Source organism: Etheostoma cragini, chromosome 20 (assembly GCF_013103735.1).
Source record: "Etheostoma cragini isolate CJK2018 chromosome 20, CSU_Ecrag_1.0, whole genome shotgun sequence".
In the NCBI taxonomy this organism is placed as follows: domain Eukaryota; kingdom Metazoa; phylum Chordata; class Actinopteri; order Perciformes; family Percidae; genus Etheostoma; species Etheostoma cragini.
In genome coordinates this window covers 11,553,632-11,560,262 of record NC_048426.1, presented here as the reverse complement: position 1 = coordinate 11,560,262, position 6,631 = coordinate 11,553,632, and positions in this window count along the sequence as shown.

The following is a 6,631-nucleotide window of genomic DNA, read 5'->3' as shown; positions in this document are numbered from 1 at the left end:
TTTTTTATTACATTACTATGCTATGATTTTTCTATTACTTTTTTGACAAAGAATACTATGACTTTTTAGTACATTTTCCAACTTTTTTTCACCTTCTTTCAACATGCTATAGTTTGACGTTTTAATCATTTTTTTGACATACTATAGTATGAATTTTTTTGGACATACTATGCTGTGACTTTTGCATCACGTTCTTCGACATTCTATACTAAGACTTTTTTATTACTTTTTTTGACATACTATAGTATAACAGTTTTGACACACTACACTATGACGTTTTCATCACTTTTTGCAACATACTACACTATGACTTTTTTATAACATTTTCGACATATTATATCATTGCTTTTCATCACATTTTTTTGACATACCATCCTATGTGCTGTGTGTCATCACATTTTTGACAAACACAATTAGTTTCTTAATACTTTTTTTGACATACTATAGTATGACATTTTTGACATACTACACTATGACATTTTTTATTACTTTTTGGACATACTATCCTATGACTTTATTTATACTTTTTTTACATGCTATACTATGACTTTTTTCCACATACAATGCTATGATTTTTTCACTACAACTTTTTCATTACTTTTTATTAAGATACTAGTCTATGTCTTTTTTTTATTTGACATAGTATTGTATGACTTTTTTTATAACATTTTTACATAGACAATTGCTTTTTATTACTTTTTTGGACAGACTATAGTATGACATTTTTGACATACTACACTATAACTTTTTTTATTACTTTTTGGACATACTATCCTATGACTTTAATTATACTTTTTTGACATGCTATATAAGACTTTTTTCCACACACAATGCTATGATTTTTTCACTACGACTTTTTCATTACTTTTTATTAACATACTAGTCTATGTTTTTTTTACTATTTGACATAGTATTGTATGACTTTTTTTATAACATTTTTATGTCGACAATTGCTTTTTATTGCTTTTTTGGACAGACTGTATATTGACATTTTTGACGTACTATACTATGATTTTTCTATTACTTTTTTGACAAAGAACACTATGACTTTTTTAGTACATTTCCATCATGCTATACTATGACCTTTTCCACTTCTTTCAACATACTGTAGCATTTTTTTTAAATACTATAGTAGGACTTTTTTTTAAATACTACGTTGTGACTTTTTCATCATGTTCTTCGGCATACTATAACATGACCTTTTTTTAACTATTTGAACCAACAGTAATACAACTTTTTTATTCAATTGTTTGACTTTTTTTTTTTACTTTTTGTGACATACTATAGTATGACTTTTTTCCACATACAATGCTATGAGTTTTTCACTATGACTTTTTCATCACTTCTTTTACATACCTTACTATGTCTTTATTTATTTTTATTTGAAATACTATTGCATGACTTTTTATAACATTTTCACATGTTATTTTCACATTTTTTTATTACTTTAATTGGACATACTATACTATAACTTTTTATATTATGTTTTTGACATACTATCCTATGACTTTTTCATCACATTTTCATCATGCTATACTATTACCTTTTTCCACTTCTTTCAACATACTATAGTTTGACAATTGTATCACCATTTGACATATTACAGTATGACTTTTTCATCCCTTTTTAATATCCTTTCATTGCTTTTTCAGCATACTTTACTATAACTTTGTTATTACTTTTGACTACACTTTGATTCTTTCGTAACTTTTTTCGACACACTGATGATTTTTTTCAACATATTATACTACGACTTTTTTGTCCCTTTTTAAACCTACAGTAATATAACTTTTTTATTCAATTATTTGACATACAATACTATGACTTTTTTTAATCACTTTCTTCGACATACTAAACTATGACTTTTTTATCACTTTTTTGTCATACTATAATAAGACTTTTTTCGTCATGCAATACTATTTTTTTTCTACTACGTTTTTTTTTACATACTATACTATGACTTTATCTCTTTTTTCAACATAATATACTTTGACTTTTTTATCTTTTTTTTTTCAACATACTATACTATGACTTTTTTATTACTTTTTTTGACATGTTATACTATGATTTTTTAATCACTTCTTTTGACACACTGTAATATGACGTTTTATCCCCTTTTCCAACATACCATACATAGTATGACTTTATATCACTTTTTGGAAATACTATACTACTATATATACTAACCTGTCTTTTACCTCACATTTTTCAAAATACTATCCTAGGACTTTTTCATTGCTTTTCTACATTCTACACTGTGACTCTTTTATTACTTTTTTGAAATACTACACTATGATTCTTTGATTCCTTTTTTTGACAAACTATACTATGACTTTTACATAATTTTTTCCAACCTGCAATAATATAACTGTTTCATTCAATTATTTGACATACAATATTATGACTTTTTTAATCACTTGTTCAATACTGTACTGCACTACCATGACTTTTTCATCACTTTTTTCTACAAACTATACTATGACTTTTTTATTAAAAAAAATCAAAATACAATACTATGACTTTTTTTCCAGTTCTTTTGACATGCTATCCTATTACTTCTGTATCACTTTTTTAAACATTATTCTGTGACTTTTTTATCACTATTTTCAACATACTATAACATGACTTTTATCATCTTTTTTGACATGCTGTATACAGTAAGACATTTATATCAACTTTTTTTAACATCACCATTTTGACTCACTATACTATACTTTTTAATCACTTTTTTCAACATACTATACTATGACTTTTTTAATCAATTTTTCAACATACTACACTATACATTTTTCATTACTTTTTTTTGACATACCATACTATGACTTTTTTATCAGCTTTTTCAACATACTACGCTATGACTTTTACATGGCTTATTTCAACATACTTTCCTATGACTTTTGTCTCACTTTTTTAAACATTATTCTATGAATTATTATTCACTTTTTTCAACATAATATACTATGACTTGTTTGTAGCTTTTTTTGAAACACAATACTATGACGTTTTCATCATTGTTTTCTACGTACTGTACCATGACTTTTTTCCTCTTCTTTTGACATACCATAGTGTGATTTTTTTTACAACTTTTTTCCGACATTTTATAGTAAGACTTTTTTGCCATACTATACTATGACTTTTTCATCACTTTTTTCAACATATTATAGTTTGACTTTTTCCGACATACTATACAATCACTTTTTTATCACTTTTTTCAAAGTACAACATTATGACTTTTTTCAATATACCATACTATGATTATTTTATAAGTTGTTTTGACATACTACACCATGACTTTTACATTACTTATTTCAACATACTATCCTGTCAATTTGTATCACTTTTTCAACATACCATAATATGACTTTTTATAACTTTCTTTCGAAATACAATACTATGACTTTTTCATCACTTTTTTCAACATACTATACTATGACATTTTTACTACCTTTTTGACATATTGTACTACGATTTTTTTCTCACTTTTGTTGACACACTGTAATATGATGTTTTTGTCACCTTTTTTAACATACTATACGTAGTAGGACCTTTTAATCACTTTTTTGACATACTATACTAGAACTTTTGTATCACTTTTTTAAACGTTATACAAGGACTTTTTCATCACTTTTTTTGACTTACTAGACTATGACTTTTTCACCACTTTGTTGACCTACTATAGTCTGACGTGTTTTGACATACTAAAGCCTACTCTGACTTTTGTATCAGTTTTTTCAACATTACATAGTATAACTTCGTCATAATTTTTTTGACACACTATCCTTTGATGTTTTTATCACTTTTCAACATACTGTAATATGACTTTTTGCAAAACGATGTATGACTTTGTAATCACTTAATTTGACATACTATTGTATGACTTTGTATAACTTTTTTCGACATGCTATAGACTTTTTCAACATTCTGCACTACGACTTTTTTATCACTTTTTTCGACACACTATACTATGTTTTTTATCACTTTGTGTGACCTTACTTTTTCATCACTTTGTTTATTACATACTGCACTGAACTATGACTTTCATGATATTTTTGATGAGATGACTTTTTACAAGACATTTTTAAGACATTCATATACGGAATTCTACACAACTAATGACTGCATTTCCCCAGCGGAAATTGCTTATGATTTTGATCGTATGATTTTGATCATATGATCAATAGAGCCATGTGACACAGACATCGAAAACATCTGCAACATTCAGATTGCAGAGTCCCAGTTGCATCTTCTGGCCTTTCATCAAGCTTTGGATTTGTACCTGCATTTCAGGAATAAGATCAGATCCTCTCTCTAATTTGAGATGGAGCTAAATGTGTATCTATCTAAAGAAAATACATTCCACAATTCTTCTCCAGTCAACTATGCTTTTCTCACCAAACATCTTGTTATCTTGCCTTTGTTACCGCCTGGCTAAAGGCCAGCAACAAAAGGGAGGTCATACACAGATTAATTAGTCAAAAAGTAGTTTATTTAACTAAATAGACTAATAACACAAATTAACTCCACCTAAATGCAATAGTGGGCTGTGTAAATGTAGAAGACATCAGTTGTGTTTGACATGTATGGATAAGTTATAAATGATGTGATTGCGTTGCAAGGTGCAGCAAACCAAACAAAGAACAAAATGGTGGATGGATGCAGTACAACCAGCTGAGAGAGAGAAAGACTCCCAGGAGGGCAGGCTTTTATGCCTTCTGTCAGCCAAGGCCAGATGGCCAGGCACAGACGACCCTCCCAGCTCCACCTACCCGCCCACTCCCAGTACCTGCAGACAAAAGCAAAGAAGCAAAGAAGCTAAACATGACAGGCGGGCAGTGTGGAAGGGGTTGTTACACCTTAAACAAGACAGTGTCTGAGGTTGTTTCAAATTTCCTTTTTAAACATCAATTCATATGCAGTTTGCAAATCAACATTGCCGTTACTTTTTACAAACTTCAGCAATTATTACAGGGTAAATGTTTTACTTTGTAGAAATTACTTCAAAAAGATGGTACTGATACTGTAGTATTAATGGTTATCTGTCAGTCATGTGACAAGTGAACTGTAAGGAAACTTGAAACAACCTTAGACACCACCATGATTGAGGAAAGAACGTTGAAATGTTTAATAAATAAATGTATACTATGACGTAAAAAGAAATCATAAAAAAGTCAATATATCTAATAGTATGCCATGCAATAGTATTCCAAAGTGTCGTAAAAATAAATAATATAGTATGACATAAAAAAAGTCATAGTAAGGAACCTCATAAAATATTCTTTAAAAAGTCATAAAATAAGTTATAGTGTACTATGTCTAAAACTGGCATTAAAAGTCATACTATAGCATACCCCAAAAAAGTCATAGCGTAGAATGCTTTAAAAATGTAAAGTATAGTATGCCAAAATAATTTCCTTAAAATTCATAGCATATTATGCCATAAATGTCACAGTTTAGTATGTCATAAAAAGTCATAGTATGGCCACACAAAAATGTCACAGTACAGTTTGCCATAAAATGTCCAAAAAAAAAAATTATAAAGAATATCACAGAACAGTATTTCGTAAGAAAACATACCCAAAAATGTCATAACCTGGTACGTCATAAGGAATGTCACACCCAACATTCTTTTCATAACATTTTCATAATATAATATGACATTTATTTATAATGTGTTCATGGCATTCCTTTACTATGACCTAATTAGGACATTTTTATGGCATATAATAGTATTAAATGTTTTATGACATGCCATGGTGGGACTTTCTATGACATTTTTCATGACGTACTATATTACGACTTTTTAATGGCTTACTATACTACCACATACATTTACTGCATACATACTATAAAATAACATAACATAACAAATCAATATATAGTAGCCTATTAACAAAAAATATTTTAAGAGAACCAATGGCTTTTGTGTTTTGCTGATATTACTCACTGTGATAAATAAGTAATTGTATTGGGTTAGTCACTTCATTCAATCTCTTGTGCTTTGTTCCCAAAGAATCTAAATTATGTTGCACTGATGCAGTAGTCCAAAATGTTCCTTCATACAACCAATGTATAGGGAATGTAAGTTAAAGTGTGCCTCTGATGTTGCCAGTTAGAGAGGTGTTCAATTTCAATTGTGAATTCCTACATTCACCCTGCTTATAGAATAATTATAGACCCGAGCTACACTTCTATTCCATCCTGGGTCAATACATTTCAGAGATAAGTGCAGGCTTTACTCTGCATTTCATGGATTACTGTTATATTCCAGTGTGTACATTATATCATATTTGTGTAGTGTCTGTGATCATGAATAAACATAAAATGGCTGAGGGAATTAGTGAATGAATACGTTTCTTTACTATATGTTTCACTTTCATTAAAACAAAAATGCTTGATGTACACATTAGTGGACACAAACAGGCCTGTGTGTGTGTGTGTGTGTGTGTGTGTGTGTGTGTATGTGTACGGGCTACACCGTTGGATGAGCAGAATAGGCCGTGGCATTATTATCCTTGCCGTTAGCACGGTCACCGGTTATGTAAATGACAGGTTGTAATTTCATCATCCTGGCTCTGGTACGGAGGATCAGAAGAAACATCCGGATAGAGAATAGATGAGGCTGGAAGGACAG